The sequence below is a fragment of the Rhamphochromis sp. 'chilingali' genome (genome assembly GCF_963969265.1).
Source record: "Rhamphochromis sp. 'chilingali' genome assembly, chromosome: 22".
NCBI lineage: Eukaryota > Metazoa > Chordata > Actinopteri > Cichliformes > Cichlidae > Rhamphochromis > Rhamphochromis sp. 'chilingali'.
This window is the reverse complement of record NC_137950.1, coordinates 2743373-2763284: the sequence shown is the minus strand read 5'-3', so window position 1 is coordinate 2763284 and position 19912 is coordinate 2743373. Positions and strand designations below refer to the sequence as shown.

Below are 19912 nucleotides of genomic sequence, written 5' to 3'. Positions count from 1 at the left end.
ATGCACTCACTCCACACTCAACCAACGTGGAGACAGACATAAAGAGACGCTGTACACACGATCACACTCCCCAAGCGTACTCTACAAACCGGGTCTAGGTACCCTTGCCCCTGGAGGGGGGAATTGCACCCAGACCCAGGTGGTGTTACCCTTTTCCCTGCGGTGGGGAGAGGCAGACCACCCCGACTCCGCAGCAGCAGGGAGGCCCCACACCCCAGACCGCAGTCGGACGGCCAACTCCTCCTACTAGCCCTCCCGCTCCAGCAGGCCGCAGAGAATGGGGGTGGGAGAAGACTCCAAACCTCCCTCCACCCGCTCATTGTAATGTTGATGCATATGTGTTCTAAGGTGCAATTAAAACCCAGGAGGGCATGGAGCTACCTGCCAAGGAGCAGCAGGTAAGCGCATAGTCCCTCCTGCTAGCCCTCAATGACTAAGTGTATTTAAAATTGAGAGGTGGGCAACGACGTCAGGGGTGAGGTGTACACCCTGATGGTGATTTGGACTCCGTGATTGTGCCCACCCCCAAGATCCTATATGTATGTGTAATGAGAGTGTGAATAATGTGAATGTCTAAGTTGTGGGATAAAATTGAGGCAGAGGCAGCCAGAAGGGGACGGGGGGGGGGGGGGGGGGGGGGACGGGGGGGGGGGGGGGGTAGCCTCCTCTGCACCCTGGTGACATACCCCCACTCCAAGGCCCTGCATGTGTGGGTGGTTGTGGAGGAGCGGGAAGAGGGAGGCAGCTGGAGATGGGGAGGGAAGGAAGACAGGATAAAGACATGCTGTGGAAGAGAGACAGAGGTTAATAACAGATATGATTCAATGCAGAGAGGTCTGTTAACACATAGTGAGTGAGAAAGGTGACTGGAAAGGAAAAACTCAGTGCATCATGGGAATCCCCGGCAGCCTACGTCTATTGCAGCATAACTAAGGGAGGATTCAGGGTCACCTGGTCCAGCCCTAACTATATGCTTTAGCAAAAAGCAAAGTTTGAAGCCTAATCTTAAAAGTAGAGATAGTGTCTGTCTCCTGAATCCAAACTGGAAGCTGCAAGTTTTGTGGCCGCTCAGGAAATAGTCAGGCGTGGGAAGTCGTTCACGGACAGAGAATATATGAAGAAATCATTTATTAAGATTTCAGAACATCTCTTCGCTGATAGCACTAAAATGCCAGACACGGGGGGAGGACATCTGTGAGACTGTGATGATTGTTTAAGAGTCAAAGAAATAAAAACAAGCCACCTAGTGTCAGTGGCTACTGATGGGGCACCAAGTATGACTGGAGGGCACAGGGGCTTTGTGGCTCGACTTTTCTGAGCTGGAACAGCCAGAGTGGCGAAAGAGCTGCACTTTGTGGACATTACAGCGAACCTGAAGAAGCTGAATACAACTCTTCAGGGGAGAGGAGGCACAGTGTTACACATGCTGGAGGAGGTGTTAGCGTTTGAGTGCAAACTGACAGTTTTAACCAGAGATTCACAGAGAGGCACACTGTTTCACTTCCCCTCTTTAAGGGAGTTCAAACAAGCTTACAAGGTAATCAATTCAGAGCATTTGCAGTCTGCAATTACCACAATTATTTGGGAAATAATTCCACGAATTCAGAGAGGAAAAACCCACATTATCCTTCCCCGTCACTCCCCTGAACATCGATCCATCCCTGTTAAATGTGACTGGATTTTCAGGTGTAAGTCAACCTGATCTGGAGCTGGAGCTGGCTGACATAGCTGATAAAGATATGAGGGTGTCCGAATTCAAACGCTTGACAGAGGATCTTGAAGATGTTGCCCATCAGAAGGCCACTCTTGTTCAGAATCACAAATGGAGTGATGCGGAGAACCTTCCAAGACTGGACAAACTCGTGTTGGAAATATGGAATGCCATCCCCGACACATAAACATGAAGAAATATGCATTTGGAGTCCTGTCGATCTTCAAATCCACACACGTATGTGAGCAGCTATTCTCCACCATGAACTATGTTACAAACAAACACAGCTCACGCCTCACAGACGACAGCTTACAATCCTGCGTAAATGAAAGTGACTTTGCAACGCCCCGATTTGCAGACGCAGGTTCAGGAGCAGAAGTCCCATTAACCAGGTCAAATAAATAATGATGCAGATATTTTGCAAATATGTATTTTTCATTGTTTAGTGACATATTTGCTGTTTTCCAATTTATTTTTAAAATTCAGGTCAAGGCTCCGCTACATGCTCTACAAGTCCAAAGGCAATATAAGGATGACGGCTCACCGCATTTTTTGTTTGCTACATGGATAATTAAGTTCAGCTTTTTCCTTCATTTGAAGGAGACCTTCAACTCGGACTGTTTCCTTTTTGTTATAATTTTTTCAAGAAGTTCAAAATGTGTTCATTACTTCAATAAAACATAATTTTCTCTGTAGCACTTCATGGATTTTATAAGCAACACACTATAGTTGCTTATACAAAGGATAAAGGTAAAAAACTATATATACAGTGTTATCTTCATTTTACATGTCAAAAAGTATTTGTGGCTCCCAGTGTTTTCTTTTCCGTTCAAACTGGGTCCAAATGGCTCTTTGGGTGTTAAAGGTTGCTGACCCCTGGCCTAGAGTATTATAATTACAGACACTACACACCACAAAATCAACCTATTTAATTGTTGAATAAATTATGTTTATTCATGTATTCATTTAAATGTGTATTTGTGTTCTGTAAGCAGCAAATAAAGTTACAATTATAAATCATCTTCAGTGTTGGGGTTGGACTCAGGACGAGGGCTTCAATCATTTCTGTTTAGGTTAATGCTGACACCTGGTGGATACTTAATAATAATGGTGAGTAGATGCATTTGAACATGAAGGTAATGTAGGAACTCAGTCAGGTCTGAGCCATCGGTGAATTTATTATTATTTATTTATTGCATAGGCTCAGATTAAACCCACATGCAGTTCACGTAGAAATTAGTGTTCAGTTATGTTTGAATCAGTGGACTTTGAGGAGTTTTTATTACAAAAAAAGTCCAAATACTTTTACTGAACAGTGTTTGGCTTGCCTCTACTCCCAGAGCTGAACACAGAAGCATATGAGTACGTTCTGTTGTTACACTGACATGTTTAGAGGTTCACAGCAGTCTGTGTTTAATTGTATGTGTGTTTCTAAAAGGGACACGGATCAATTATCTGCTGTTCGTCACCACTTTCAAAGATATTTGTTTGAAAGGCCCAGTGTGTGCCTTTCAAACAAAGATGAACCTTAGCAGAGAAAGACGCAAAAAGTGTTTGCAGATAATCTACAAAGCACAAAGTGAAAGCAGGTTGACTACATACCGCAGCGCCGATGAAAAGTTTAAGATTCTACTAGAAATAGAGGCTCAAGATATGAACTTGCTGATGGACTGTGTGCTTCATACCCATCTGATTTAGATCAGAAGTTAGCTGATGAAATGACCCAAATTGTCCAATGCTACAAATTTTGTTGAAACATAACCTGCAACCATCTTTTCCAAATGTGTTTGTAGCCTTGGTATATGTTTTGACTCTGCCTGTAATAAACTGCGAAGGAGAAGACTGATTTCACCCATTACAAGATTTAGAAACAAACTGAGAATTGTGGCCATCAGAGTGTGAGCTTGTTAGGAACTTTATCTATTTATTTATTTATTTTTGCCTGTCCCGTTTGGCTCTTTTGCCATCAGAATTATTGTCTAAAGGCGAAGAAAGATGCCCAACGGATTTACTTTACCAAATGGACCATCCCAGCCTTGCCGTAATGGTCTATTTGATTCACCTTTTATTGTTTATTTTATTTTATTTTATTATAACCTGCTAAATACGGGACAGATTTGGCTGGGGAAAAAGAAAGAGGGAAAGAAAAACAGCGGGGAAGAGGGACGGGGATAAAGGGCAAAAAACAAAAACCAACAAAATAAGCAAACAAAAAATACATCTATCAATCACCTGTTGAGAAAGAAAAAAGAGAAAACAAGCAGAAGAAAAAAAAGAGCAACATAATAAACAACATCATGATGATCTATAGGAATATAACAGTAAATACTAAATATTAAACATTATTGTGCAGCACATAAGATCAACAGAACACAGTGTGCTTTGAGGTAGGAGCCAAAAATGTTGTAGTTTGTGGGTGTGAGCACCCGTGTGTACACCTGTGAGCATGGACGCGCTTGTATTTAAAAGGTTCCTTCATGTAATGATCTGATAGAGGGTGTGGGGGGGCCACAGCCCCGTCCTCCAGGGCATGAAGCAGGTATGGAGGAGATCAAAACTCCAGACATCCAGAGGCCCCCAGAACACAAGAGACCAAGGAAGACCAACAGAGGGGCAGCTGCGCCACTGTCCCAGAAAGAGCTGAGGAGAGTCCCAGATGAGGGCTCACTCAGCAGCCGCGGAGCAGAAGCCAGGGGGGGTTGCAGTGACGCGCCCGTGAGCTCCGCCGGCAGCCAGCTGTGCCTGAGTGACCGAGCCCCAGGCCGAGAGGCCGAGGGCACCCCACCCCCGAAGTGGCCCGAGCGAGCCCCAGGCTCCAGCCCCCAACAAGCAGCCACCAAGGAGTGAGCCGGTGAGTACCTGGACGCCCATCCCCAGACACAAAGAACCACCAACGCACCGATGTCTGAGGGCGTCTGCCACTGGCAGGGGAAGTGGTGGTGGGGGGAGATAGGCCTCCAAACCTTGGAGGGCCTGAGATGTCCCCAGAGAGGTGGCGTCTGATACCCAACCTGACATATAGACACAGACATACAGGCACACACATATGCAAACATCCATTCCCACCCTCATGCTCTCATATGCACTTACTCCACACTCAACCAACGTGGAGACAGACATAAAGAGACGTTGTACACACGATCACACTCCCCAAGCGTACTCTACAAACCGGGTCTAGGTACCCTTGCCCCTGGAGGGGGGAACTGCACCCAGACCCAGGTGGTGTTACCCTTTTCCCTGCGGTGGGGAGAAGCAGACCGCCCCGACTCCGCAGCAGCAGGGAGGCCCCACACTCCAGACCCCAATCTGACGGCCAACTCCTCCTCCCAGACCCCCCACTCCAACAGGCCGCAGAGAACGAGAGTGTGAGAAGACTCCAAACCTCCCTCCACCCGCTCATATGTAGTGTTGATGCATGTGTGTTCTAAGGTGCATTTAAACCCAGGAGGGCATGGAGCTACCTGCCAGAGAGCAGCAGGTAAGCGCATAGCCCCTCCTGCTAGCCCTCAATGTCTACGTGTATTTAAAATTGAGAGGTGGGCAACGACGTCAGGGGTGTACACCCTGATGGCCTTTTGGATTCCGTGTAGCGTGCCCACCCCCAAGATCCTATATGTATGTGTAATGAGAGTGTGAGTAATGTGAATGTCTAAGTTGTGGGATAAAATTGAGGCAGAGGCAGCCAGAAGGGGACAGGGGGGGGTAGCCTCCCCTGCACCCTGGTGACACACCTCTACCCCAAGGCCCTGCATGTGTGGGTGGTTATGGTGGAGCGGGAAGAGGGAGGCAGCTGGAGATGGGGAGGGAGGAAGGGAGGGGCAAGTGACCAGGAAGGGTCAGCACCCCCACTGACCCCAGTAGGCACCCCCTTACTCTGCAACCCACCAGGGAAAGGGGGCCCAGGCCCATCCGGACCGGGGCCCAGTTCGGCAGTGCCGCCTGGCCCCACAGAGCCCGGGACAGCCCACCCGACCCCACCACAGAGAAAACTACACCCACCCCATCATCCACTCATCTTCCAGACTACACAAGACAATAGACGCCCAGGCTGAGATCTTCCTCAGGGCTGGGTCCCCATACACCCACCCGCCCACAACCCCGGCAACACACCAACCAGGACCCAAGCCCCCAAGGCCCAGCCAGGGCCCCAGCCCAGAGACGGAGCACCTCCAGAACCCCACGCCCGTCCCGGACCCACCCAGGGGCAGCCAGGCTGCCAGGTCAGTAACCCACGTCCGTCAGCACAGACCCTCCCTTAGCCCCGCTGCACGCAGCCACGAGGAAACCGTCACCTAAGAGCCAACAGAGCCCTTAATAGGCCATGACCGCTACCCCGGGTTGAGCCCTCCAAGGAAGATGCTCCTGGGGACTTTATTTATTTTTTGACTGTAATGCAAAGAGACATACACATAGATAATGCCCAGACAGCAGTGGAGGAGGAAAACAAGAGAAAGCATCATGACAGAGTCTGCAACAAGTGTGAATTTGTGAGAGGACAGTCTACAGGTTAATGCCCCAATAACACACACACACACACACACACACACACACACACACACACACACACACACACACACACACACACACACACACACACACACACACACACACTGACATCATAGATAATTGGCAAACCTTCTGGAGGAAACCTGGTCTTGTTAGGAGAGACGGCATCCATCCCACTTTGGATGGAGCAGCTCTCATTTCTAGAAATATGGACAAATTTATTAAACCCCCCAAAATATGACTATCCAGATTTGGGACCAGGAAGCAGAGTTGCAGTCTTACACGCCTCTCTGCAGCTTCTCTCCTCCTGCTACCCCCCCAACCCCATCTCCATAGAGACTGAGTCAGCTCCCAAACAGACAAATAACAAACTAAAAACCAGCAACAAACAACTTAAACATAAACAATTACAAAGAAAGAACAATACAGTATCCACATCTGAACCAAAGAGTAACACAGTGAAATGTGGATTATTAAATATTAGGTCTCTCTCCTCCAAGTCTCTGTTAGTACATGACTTAATAATTGATCAACAAATTGATTTACTCTGCCTTACAGAAACCTGGTTGCAGCAGGATGATTATGTTAGTTTAAATGAATCAACACCCCTGAGTCATTCTAACTACCAGAAATCACGAAGCACAGGCCGAGAGGGCGGTGTGGCAGCAATTTTTCACACGAGCCTATTAATCAACGAAAGACCCAGACAGAATTTTAATTCATTTGAAAGCCTGATGCTTAGCCTCGTCCACCCCAGCTGTGAAACTCAGAAACCAGTCTTACTTGTTATCATCTATCGTCCACCTGGGCCTTACACAGAGTTTCTGTCTGATTTCTTTTTCTCTGCTCAGCTCAGATAAAATAATTATTGTGGCTGATTTTAACATCCATGTAGATGCTAAAAACGACAGCCTCAACATGGCATTTAATCTGTTATTAGACTCAATTGGTTTCTCTCAAAACGTAAAAGAACCCACCCACCACTTTAATCACACTCTAGATCTTGTTTTAACATATGGCATAGAAACTGAACATTTAACAGTGTTTCCTGAAAACCCTCTCCTGTCTGATCATTTCCTGATAACATTTACATTTACAATAATTGATTACACAGCGGTGGAGAGTAGACTTTATCAAAGTAGATGTCTTTCTGAAAGCGCTGTAACTAAGTTTAAGAATATAATCCACCCACTGTTATCATCTTCAATGCCCTGTACCAACACAGAGCAGAGCAGCTATCTGAACGCTACTCCAACAGAGGTCGATTATCTTGTCACTTCGCACGACTCTGGATACTGTAGCTCTGGTGAAAACTAAAAGCTCAAATCAGAAGCACTTCACTCCGTGGTATAATTCTCAAACACATAGCCTAAAGCAGATGACTCGTAAGCTGGAGAGGAAATGGCGTGTCACAAATTTAGAGGATCATCATTTAGCCTGGAGAAATAGTTTGCTGCTGTATAAGAAAGCCCTCCGCAAAGTCAGAACATCTTACTATTCATCACTGATTGAAGAAAATAAGAACAACCCCAGGTTTCTCTTCAGCTCTGTAGCCAGGCTGACAAACAGTCAGAGCTCTGTTGAGCCAACCATCCCTTTAACGTTAACTAGTAATGACTTCATGAACTTCTTCACAAATAACATTTTTATCATTAGAGAAAGAATTACCAATAATCATCCCACAGATGTAATATTATCTACAGCTACTCTTAGTACCATTGATGTTAAGTTAGACTCTTTTTCTCCAATTGATCTTTCTGAGTTAATTTCAGTAATTACTTCCTCCAAACCATCAACATGTCTGTTAGACCCCATTCCTACAAAACTGCTCAAAGAAGCCCTGGCATTATTTAATGCTTCAATCTGAAATATGATAAACCTATCTCTAAAAATCTGCTGTGTACCACAGGCCAAAATGCTGAGTATTGTTCAAAAGTAACTTGGTGTCTGTAAGTGTGTGTGTGTGTGTGTGTGTGTGTGTGTGTGTGTGTGTGTGTGTGTGTGTGTGTGTGTGTGTGTGTGTGTGTGTGTGTGAGATACTGCAGACGAGTGCTTGGTAGTGACGTGTATGAAGTTGTGCGTGTGTTTCAGTCCAGGCACTGAGTGTTCAGGAGTCTGATGGCTTGGGGGAACAAACTGTTCCATCGTCTGGCAGTGAGGGCCCGGATGGTCTGGTACCTCTTTCCAGAAGGCAGCAGGGTGAAGAGTGTGTGTGAGGGGTGTGTGGGGTCCTCCACAGTGTTGGTGGCTTTGCAGAAGGAGTGGGTGCTATAAATGTCTATGATGGAGGGAAGAAAGGCTCCAACGATCTTCTCAGCTGCTCTCATTATCCATTGTAGGGTATTGCGATCCGATACGCTACAGTTACCATACCAGACAGTGATGCAACTGCTCAGGACGCTCTTGATAGTCCCTCGGTAGAAGGTGGTAAGAACGGATGATGGGAGATAACCTTTAGTGAAAGTTACAAATAGGGATGGGTACCGGTATCTGACATAAACGGTAGTAACCAGACCGAAAAGCAGCGCACATTTCGGTGCTTTATTTCGGTGCTTTTTTTTTTTCCTGAGATGTCATACACTTTGGATTGTAGCCAATCATTTTACCTTTCCGAGGATAGTAGGCGGGCCCAGGTACGTATGTTCTTTTAGAGCAGAGCTACAGATTAAAAATGCCCAAGGCGAAGCGGTCAAAGTCTGGCTGTACTTCACAGCAAAAGATGCAAACTCAGCAGCCTGCAACAAGTGCTTTAAGGTGATACTGTGATACTGTGCAAAGGAGGTAACACCTCGATTCTGATGAAACACCTGGCGATGCATAGTGTTTTTTAAAAGACTAGAAATGCACCGTATTTGATAGCTTGCTGCGAGACCTCACACCGTGCACATCTACTGCAGGTGTGGTGCCTGTTATCGGACCCAGAGTTAGCAACATCCCCCAAGAACCCAAAGAGTAGAGTCCTGGCCCCTAGCCCTGCCAGTGTAGCAGAAATGATGACAGATGATGATGGCAGCAGCAGCCGTTCTTCTCTGGGTGAGTAGCTTAATGTTGTTCGTGTGTAATTTACGTTGAGTAGGCTAACCACGTTATTACATTAATGCACGTAAGGTGAACTAGCAAACACCGTCGTAGTTACATGCGGCTGTCTTCTTGTTGGATAGAGTGAAACCATATATGGCCTATAGCTGAAGAAAAGGCTAACATTGTTATCTTTTTACAAAAAAGAGAACAGCTAAACATGAGAGGTTTTAGGACAAAGTTTGTGTTTTCCATTGTTTAAGCACCGCTTCGAGCACCATTTAAGCACCGGCACTGTTTCAAAAGTACCGGTTTGGCACCGGTATCGGATAAAACCTAAACGATACCCATCGCTAGTTACAAATGATCTTCTTATGGCCTCTGGCAGTGGACTTATCTCTGTGCTTGTCCTGCTAGACCTCATTTCAGCGTTCGATACTGTTGACCATAATATTCTATTAGAGCGATTAGAGCACGCTGTAGGTATTACACGTACTGCGCTGCAGTGGTTTGCATCATATCTATCTAATAGGCTCCAGTTTTTCCATGAAAATGAAGAGTCCTCTTCACACACTATGGTCAGTTATGGAGTTCTACCAATTCTGTTTACATTTTTCATGCTTCCCTTATGATCCATATGACCCCCCTATGAGCAAGCACTTTGTGATTTTTATCTTGAAATTTTATCAATAAAATTTTACTTACTTTTACTTTACTTTACCCATCATGACAATAGTTTTAAATTCCTGCTTATTACCGAAAACCGCCACAGGTGTTTTGTGGTACTCATTACAATTCTTTAAGTGTGTTTTAAAAGGTTATCACCTGGTTATTAATAGGTTATTACATAGAAACAATCTGTTTTGCATTTTGCAGCTGTTTCCTGCTTATTACATAGAAACTACCAGAGAAATTTTCCAGGTAATGGTCAGTTTTTTAAGTTAGCATTAATAGGTTATTAATGTCTTATCAAATGGAAACAAGAAGTTTTGTATTTTGTAGCTCTGTTTCCTGCTTGTTACATAGAAACTACCATGGGTAAGAACATTATTATGTTCTTATTTCTTCCTTGTTACCCTACTATTATCCCTTTATTACAGAGCTGTAACAGAAAGTGCTATCAATGCACTGCACTTCATCCAACATTTGGACTGTGCAGGAACTTGTGCCAAGCTACTTTTTGTGGTCTACAGTTCAGCTTTTAATATCATTAGCCCAGTTCTGCTGCAGGACAAGCTGAATGGGATTGCTTCCACCTTCAGGTGGATTGATGTGCTATGATGGAAGTCTAAATCCTGATTAAAAGCTTCAATTAGAGCCGTTCCTGTATCAATGATCAAATCAATAATTCAATTTTTGAAAGAAATGCTGAAAACTGGTCTATAGTAGGCTAAAACACCCTCATGTAACTGCTTTAGAATTTTAGACAACTAACAAAACCTGTGGAACTTCCATCCATCCATCTTCTTCCACTTATCCAATTTAGGGACACAGATGGGATTGCAGAGTGACTGAGGAGGAATGATACACAGGAAATGGTCTGCAGTGCACTTGAACCATGCACCGTGGCGTGTGGATACTTCTTTAAGACAGTCCGTCTCGCCTGGCCACGCCCCACAGCTCACATATAAAGCAGCTGTGCAGACGTGACACCGGTAATAATTTGATCGGAACGCATTTCCGTGCGGCCTGATGGTGGAGAGATAATCTCTCTCGAAGAGAACCAAGAGAGTCGGCGCTACAGGCTGGAGAACTCTCACTCGCCACAGCAAGGTCCGACGGCCGGCGAAGTGAAGCCTCAAGAGTGAACTCGTAAACGAGACACTCGAGGTCAGACACAAAGGGTTAGGGTTAGACGCTGGGGAACACAGCCTGCAGCCACAGGAGCTCATATCCCAGAAGAGACTGGCTAAAGAAGCTGGAGAACACACACTCGCTGGCTGACATATCAGACACAGCAAGGTCCGACTGGCACGTAAGCCGGCGAATGCAGGCAACACGGCAGGGGAACACAGCAGCTGCCAGAGCAGAGGGCCAAGCCAGGGACGCGAGTCGCAGGTCGCCCCAGGGCCAAGCATCCATCCGTAGACAGGGGAGCCGCAAGAGTGAACTCAGGGACGAGACACTCATGCAAAGCTGGCGCCACAGGCTGGAACGCAACACACTCACTGGCTGGTGTATCAGACACAGCGAGGTACAGCTACCGTGTAACCGGCAAACCGCCTGCAGGGAGCCTGGCGCTACAGGCTGAAAAAACACTCACTCGCTGGCTGACCATCAGACACAGCGAGGTCCGGCTGGCGCGTAAACCGGGGAAGCATGGGCAATACGCACTGCTGCTGGAGTCAGAGCCGAGAAGCTGCCCCACCCGCTGGTCGTGTGAACCGCGCACTGCGGGCAACACGCCAGACAGAACAATGGCTACACTAGGCTGCAGAAGTCTCACTCGTCACAGCGAGGTCCGCCTGGCGTGTAAGCCAGCGAACGTGAGCAATACGCCAGGGGAGCACAGCCTACCAAGCCACTCAAGCACAGCAGCTGGCTATCGCCGAGACAGGAACCCGCGATATGCGGACAATGCTCCAGACGGGAAGTCGAAGCCGCCTGCTGGAGAAGCCGAGTCATAACAGATCCCCGCCTAGCACTAGGCAGTGACACAGTGCCAGGGAAAGAGAGCCTGCCGCAGCAGCTCGGCCACTCAATGGATGGCCGAGGTAGGTTAAGGCCCAGGGCCTGTCCCAGGAGCAGAGCGGCCGACCTGCACCATCCACGACAGGGGAGGGGCTGGTGGCTCAGGCCACTGAGGGCCCAAGAGGGGAGCAACCCAAGGTTCATCACCAGGGTATAGCAGACACTCTGCGCTGTACGCAACCAGGGGGCCAGCAAGAGTGGGCCTGACGAGACACTTGCGGTCAGTTGGGAAGTGTCAGCTCACTGAGCGGGCACCTGGTGGCCATGTGACCCGCGACACAGGGGCAATGCACTAGACAGAGAGCCAGCGCTGCATGCTGGAGAACACTCACTTGCTGGCTGATGTATCAGACAGATCAAACTGCCCCCTGGCAGTCTAGCCCGCTGAAGGCCAAGCGGGGACTTAACCCGAAGGTCCACCCAGGGGCCAAGCGGTCGCTAGCACTGTCCGCAGACAGGGGAGCAACAAGAGTGAACTTTGAGAACGAGACACTCATGCACAATGCTCCAGGCTGGAGAACACTCACTCGCCAGCTGAAGAATCAGACACTGCGAGGTCCAGCTGGGGAGTAAACCGGCGAATGCGGGCAATACGCCAGGGGAACACAGCCAGTAGCTGCAGCAGCTGATATGCCAGAAAGAACCCGGCTAAAATAGGCTGGAGAATGCTCACTCGCCGCAGTGAGGTCCAACTGGCGCGCAAGCTGTGAATGCGGGCAACACGCCAAGGGAAGACAGCCTGCAGCTGCAGTGCAGCCAGGGAGGTGACTCACCGAGGGTGTCAGCTCACTGAGCAGGCCCTGCCAGCCACGTAGACCTGCAACATTTGGGCAATCTGCCAGACAGAGAGCCAGCGCTGCAGGCTGGAGAATTGTTAACCGCTGGCCGAGGCGTCAGCGAGGCATAACTGGTGTATAAACCGGCGAAGCGTGGGCAATATGCCAGGGGAACGCAGCCTGCAGCAGTGCTGGCCACTAAGCCCAATTCAAAGGATGTCAGGAGGGAGGAGGGCGGCTTGAGGACAGCTGAGCCCAGGCTCCGAGTCCTCCCCGCCTCACCTGAACACGGCCATCTCCACACGCCTGCATAGGCCCCTCAGCACAGCGAGGTGGCCCCAGGGTAGACAGGCAGTTCCATCAGGCAACCCTGGTCGTCTGACCCGAGCCAAGCGTCATAAACATCAACCTCCTGACAATCAACATCCACCAGCCCAGGGCTCACAGAGGCGGGGCCATGGGAGGGAATGCTGTGGGAGGGGCCCGGAATCAGGCGACCCAGACATGGGTTCACCCGTCCGGGCCCCACTCCAGTGGCAGCCAGAGGGGATAGAAGTTTCTTCAACATCCACCTCACGATAATCAACCTCCACCAGCCCAGGCCTCACAGAGGCGGGGCCATGCAGCCATCATCCTCACTTTAGCCTGAGAGGCACAGGATGGGGGAGGGCTCTCCGTGTCCCCAGACTGCCTGCAGTTGACATGTCAAGCTTCATCCCTACAGAGGGAGTGACAATATGGCCGCCATCAGGGCATAAGTAACCCTTACGCCCCTGTTAGGGCATGCCACCCTGCCCAGGGAAGGCCCGAAGGGAGGAATGGCACTCAATCGCCTGCCACCAGACCAATCAGGCAGCAACGGCACCTGAGATGGGAGGCGGTGAGGCTGCGTGACATCAACCTTGAGGTCCACTCTACTAGACAGGACCGCAGGAAGGGCTAGTTCCCACACCTGTGATGCTTCAATCAAGAGCTGAAGGGACCCATCTCACCCGACACTGTGCACGGGGACCAGCAAGGGGCAGCCCAGGGACAGGGCGGCAACACCGGAGGAGAGGATGGAAGCTTCTTCAACATCCACCACCTGATAGTCAACCAACACCGGCCCAGGCCTCACAGAGGTGGAGCCATGGGAGGGATGCTGTGGGAGGGGCCAGCAGTGAATCAGCAACAGGTGTGGGAGGGGACCCAGCCCATGGCCTGCCTATCTGGTGTCCACAGCAGTGGCAGGCATTTTTTGGAGGCATGAGATGGGGGAGGGGTGGGCCAGTTAAATGCTTTCAGAAAACCAAGCACGGTCTGCCTAGTTCGTGTTGGCAACAAAGCAGTCCGTGCAAGTGTCAGCTTCTCTAGCCAGCATGCTATGGGCTGCTATCATGTAGTTATTTATTTTTCCCTTTTCGCCCAGGCACAGCAACACTGCTCGTTCCTATCGTCAAAAGGCAAAAATGCCATACACAGACATGTTTGGGATGTGTGGGCTGCCATACTTCTGCTACCAAGCAAGGGGGCGGGGCCACACGCTAACCAGGAAGTGCTAACAGGTAGCCGGCACTAGCCGCAACCGGAATTCCCCTTCCACCGTTTATTTGCTTCTGCGTCACAGTGCTGACAGGTGAACGTGTATGCTTGGAACTCTGACACCTTTCCCCAATGTAGCCGAACTACGAGCGGAGCCCTGCTGGCCGGGTTAACCCGCGAGCTGCGGCCTATATGCCAGACAGGCTAACAGGCTGGAATGCTAAACGCCGGCTGGCTAACGGTAAGCCGGTGTTCTGCCAAACCATCATACTTTAGGAAAACGTCCTACCGTAGGTAGTGTATGCACATTTCTGCAGTCACAGAGTAATTACAGCATAAATTTAAGTAGGTATGATGGTTTGCCACTTAACTTTGCCCATCAGAGTATGCTTGTAGCTCATATTCATAAAGCCTGGACTACGGTGGCCCTGAGAGGCCAAACGGACTGCAACTTCAGAAAACACTTGCAAAAAGAAAAATGCTGCAAAAAGGAAAACGCTGCAAAAAGAAAGACGCTGCACTGCAACTTCGAGAAAAACGCTGCACTGCAAAAAGAAAAACGCTACAAAAAGAAAGACGCTGCACTGCAATTTCAAGAAAAACGCTGCACTGCAAAAAGAAAAACGCTGCAAAAAGAAAAACGCTGCAAAAGCACACAAAGCACAACGGAAATAGGAAAAAAGACAACGGAAATGTTCCTGGGGAGACAATAACCCGACGGACCAGTTGCACGAACCAAAACATGCTAACCAGTGCGCTAGGACTGGGAGACACTTCAAAGAAGTGGAGGAGAGGTAAATATCTTGTAATCTCATGATTCTAATAATACTACAGATATCTGGAATATATATTCAAAGATAATTCTAACAAAGATAATGTTTAATGTAGCCTTAGAAATGAAGCTTTTTTAAACTCGAGAACAAATGCAAAGGCATGAACTGGTAGGTACTAAGAACTGTATTCTGGTTTAAGCCTGCCACCGGTTCTACGGCATAATTTTAAAAACTAGTTTATGACTTAATAGGGCATATGTACACAGTGACGAAATTCTTCTAACTTCTCTAATTTTGCTCATTTTGAGTTGTCAGCATAGAGGTCTTAATGAGAGTGATAAGTCCTGAATCCTGGTCCATGTTCTTTGAGCTTTTGCTGGCCTTTATTTAAGCACACATCAAGAAGATTAAATACTTGAGTCATGTTTATTGAGACTTGTTTCAGATGTGGTATTTTTTTTAAAAACACTTATTAAGTGCATTTGTGGATTCCTGCGGTCGTAATTATCTTTTCATGTTTTCTCTTCAACCTTAGGCCCAGTCTCAGTCACAGACATCATCAATAAGTATTTCTCTGAGGGCCATACATATGAAGTGATCCTGGATTTTCTTGAAAACAAGCATAATATTTGTATGAGTCTGAGAACATTAAAGAGGAGGCTAAAAGATGCTGGAATGACTAGAAGGACAGACTTTACTCCCACTGACATTGTCATTTCCACTGTTACACAAGAGCTGAGAGGCTCAGGTCAGCTTCTGGGTTACAGATCCATGTATCAGACACTGCGACAAAAGTATAATCTGAAAGTTAAAAGAAATGATGTAATGCACATACTCTCAAGACTAGATCCATATGGTGTTAACCGTCGCTGTAAACGCAGGTTTGTTCGAAGAGGATATTTTTCAGAAGGACCAAATCAAGTGTGGCATGTGGATGGTTACGATAAGCTGAAGCCCTTTGGTGTTTCTATTAGTGCATGTGTCGATGGATTTTCAAGGAAAGTTATGTGGCTCAGCTGTGGCAGCTCAAATAATGACCCAGGTATCATTGCAAAATATTATATGGAGTGCTTGTCACGGTTTGGTCAACTTCCAAGCATGCCTTCGTACAGACTGTGGCACAGAAAATGGCACAATGGCAGCCATTCACTGTGCTTTAAGATCAGACCATGGAGATGAACTTGCAGGAGCCCACAGTCATATGTATGGTACCTCAACTACAAATCAACGGATTGAAAGTTGGTGGTCTTCGTTCAGAAAGCAAAGGTACATGGCTTTTAAAATATATTCTGAAACTAAAATTGAATGGTTCTGAAGGTGTTTCGTGGTCAGCGATATACTTTTTTTTGTGGGTGGGGTTTTATACTCAAATATTAAATTACAGTCACAAACAAAGAAAAACATAGTCACCTACACATTTTTCTCATGTGATGCACAACTGCTTCAAAAAATATAATAAATGGTTTGGTATACCAGTGACATTTGTTTGTATTAAAACAACTCACTCAAAAAGAAAATCCTACTCAGACATTCCACAAAAGTCCTAAAAAGGAACTATAAAAAACAACAAACAAACTGACATTCAACATTTTAATAAATTATTATGAATCCTAGAGGCAATGGCATCAGTAAAGATTGATGTATTTAAAACTGAGTAAAATGTATTCAAATTTGTGTGCCTACGTAGTACCAAACTAACATCTAGATCAAATAGTTTACCTGTAGGGAGTCATAAATAAAAGAACAAGGGTTTCTTCAAATTTGAGAACTGTAATATGAGTAATATAAGAACATTGATCCAACATGACAGAAATTTGTTAGAGGAGGTCATTCGTTTCAGACATTTCTTCGACTTTGTGTGCCAAAAAAAAAATACTGATGTTTTCACTAGCTTTTGGATTTCTGTGTGGTATCTAACAAGTGATAACAGCTTCAGTGTTCATGGAGAAACAAAATAGTACATTTATATGGACAGACCTGTATATTACAACTTTTCTTAAGTTCAACCGCCAAATGTAGGAATAACAGAAGGATTAATAATTTTGTTAAATTTTGTTATTTGTGTGAAGTTGCTTTTTTTTCCTGCAGTGCATTGATGAAACACTTCAGAACATGTGAATAAGCTTTTCTTTGAACAAAATTGTGCACATTTCAATATTCTTAAGATTACGACTTTTTTTTAAAAGAGGACAATTACATTGAATTACTTGTGTTATTAAATTTTATATGCCTTGTCATTCCACCATTAGAACTCAGTTCTGGATTGAACTCTTCAGTGACCTGAGGGAGAGGCATCTTTTCAACGGCAGTCATGAACATAAATGCCTTCTACGATATGTCTTCCTCAATGTCTTGCAAAAAGAGCTTGACGAGTACAGAGATCTCTGGAACACTCACACCATCCGACCTGTGCGCCAATCTTGTTGTCCATCTGGTAAACCAGAAGCCATGTATCACCTGCCTCATAGGTATGTATTTAGTCCATGTATTTTATTTCATAGTTTTACTAAAATTTTTCTTCCTCAGTATAGTGTATTGTATGTGCAGGATACCTGTCCAGCTTGCTGTTATTAAACCTGTTGTTCATTTATAAAATGGTTCAGGAACAGTCCATCCCTTATGTGCACTCTTTTCTTTCTTGACCTAACCACTTGAGTTAAGTAAGCAGTATGCCATTTAGGTTTAACAATTTGCCCTAACTGTTACTCACAGCAGGTATTACACACACTTTTGCAATTGAATAGTATTTTTTGTTGTTTTCACCTTTTTGCTGAATAGAAATTAAAGCTGCCACTTGTGTTTTGCCATTAGTTCTGTTCTCTGACTTCATGCACATACGTTTTATTTTTATTTTTTTTTCCAAAAAAAAAAAAGTTAGACAATCATATTTTAACTTTGGATCACATCTTGGCTAAAAATGACAAATGTAGATATATGCATAATTAAGATTCTTTAAAATCACAATTTCCAGAACTGACTTTTAATTATAAGATTGACTTTGCGCTTTTGCTGTAACCTTGAAGGATAGTACCTGGAGAAGTGACTGAATTTGTTCATTTTTCTGACTGACCTAAGGTATGGTGGAAGAGAGTGTGGATTCCAAGTGCCTCAAGACATCCTGCACCAGTTTGATGACATTCTACCTGCTCAGTACAGTCTATGTGGGGACGACAATCTCCAGGTTCATTTCACAAACTTGGAAAGACAGAGTGAGCTCCCTCGACCAGTCAACTGGACTACTGCAGTTGAAAATTATATAACACTCAAAAATATGACTGGACTTTAGAAGTCAATGTAAAATCATCTGCTAGATGTGGGTACAATTACCACTGACACTAATTGTCACAAACCAACTTTAATGAGTATTGAAAAAAATAGTACCATAGTTTTTATATAAATAGTTTCACTACCGTCAACTTTTCAGTGTGTACGCTTTCGACCTGAAGAAATCAAAAGACCATACTGTACAAAATAACTTGTTCCTTTTAATTAGGTGTTGTAACAAACACGTTGATTAATTTGGAGATCTGTTTTACAAACAAAGGTTTACAAAAGCATTCAGCGAGACCTGTATTTATGTGGGTTTTTCCTATTTCTTTTTTTAACTCCAAGAACAACTTGCATATCTTACAAAAAAATGTAATCAAACACAGAAGTGTTTGATTAAATAAAGCCTTTTAACTGAATTTATCAGATTTTTTTTCCCTGTGTTATTATACTAGCGTGTCTCAGTACATTAGAATACTTCAGAAATGTTTTATTTTGTTACATTGGCAATTTCTTAATACAGTGAAATATGTCTAACTTGTTCAACTGTCCCACTATGATACTATGCTTTTGAAATTCCAAAACCTGATTGAACTTTCTGCGATGCATTAAACTTTATGTGATTTACACAAATTATAAATTATTAGAAAAAAAATTTCAGAGTTTAAAATCACAAACTTCAACTGTTTGCTAAAACCATAAATGTGGCTTAAAAGCAAAAGGACTTGGACCTTAGGGAAGCCCAAACCCAGGAGAGTTCTGGATGCCATAATCTATGGCTTCTTGGAAGTCCTCATAACTGTGTAGCACTGGGATTTTGATAGTATTTGCACAGACATCTACTACAAGGAAGCGTGAAGTGGTCTGGAAAAGAAGTTGTGGCTTTGGCTGAATTGCTGCAGGAGGAATTTCTCTCAGTCCAGTTGCAAACATAAGGATGTCTTCAAGAGACAGACTTCCATTTCTCTCTGAAAATGTAAAGAGAATAAAAGTTATTTCTAATGATAATAAACAGGAAAAAGGTGCCATTACACTTTGCTGACATAAATGTACTCATTTCAACATTTTCAACCAAATTTAATACCTTCTACAGAAAGCAGATAGTCTTGCCAGTAGCTTAGTACTCGTCTCCTCTTGATGCCTAGAGCTGCCAGGTGGACCAAATTGCACATGGAAGATGTTCTCAAGAAGATCAGCTGTCAGCCTGGTCTCATTGTAGCACATGAATGAGAAGAAGAGTGAAGGATGCTGTTCCAGAGCGTTTAGAAAAATACATGACTACATGAGGGCACATCCTTTATCGCTATGCCTGTAATACTCTGCCTATTGCCTTAATATTAAATAATTTTTTGAACAATAATTATTGAAAATATTTTGTCATGTCATTATACTGCCGCAAGTAGAGGTGGCATGGGCCGCGAAACTGAGACACAGGCATTAGAGCCTCTTAATGCTTGTTTTGTTTGGGTTTCCACCAGAGTGGAATTAACAAAAAATAGAGAGGGCATAGCCTAACATACGAAATAGGAAAATAATGATGTGTAATCTATTTATTTCAACAAAAAAACTGTATTCTGAATACCACCTATTTACACAGTAACTTTAACGGAATACAGTTACTCGTATTTTAAATACGTGACAGTGTTACA

General features: G+C 45.3%; 1 long non-coding RNA gene across 1 annotated transcript; it reads left to right on the top strand.

Moving 5' to 3' along the window:
• Positions 1–14204: 14204 nt before the first annotated feature.
• On the top strand, positions 14205–19094 carry LOC308390761. The gene is made up of 4 exons (XR_013970484.1): positions 14205–15017; positions 15532–16262; positions 17246–17464; positions 18072–19094. It is a non-coding gene; the product is annotated as an uncharacterized lncRNA (long non-coding RNA).
• The last annotated feature ends 818 nt before the right edge of the window (positions 19095–19912 follow it).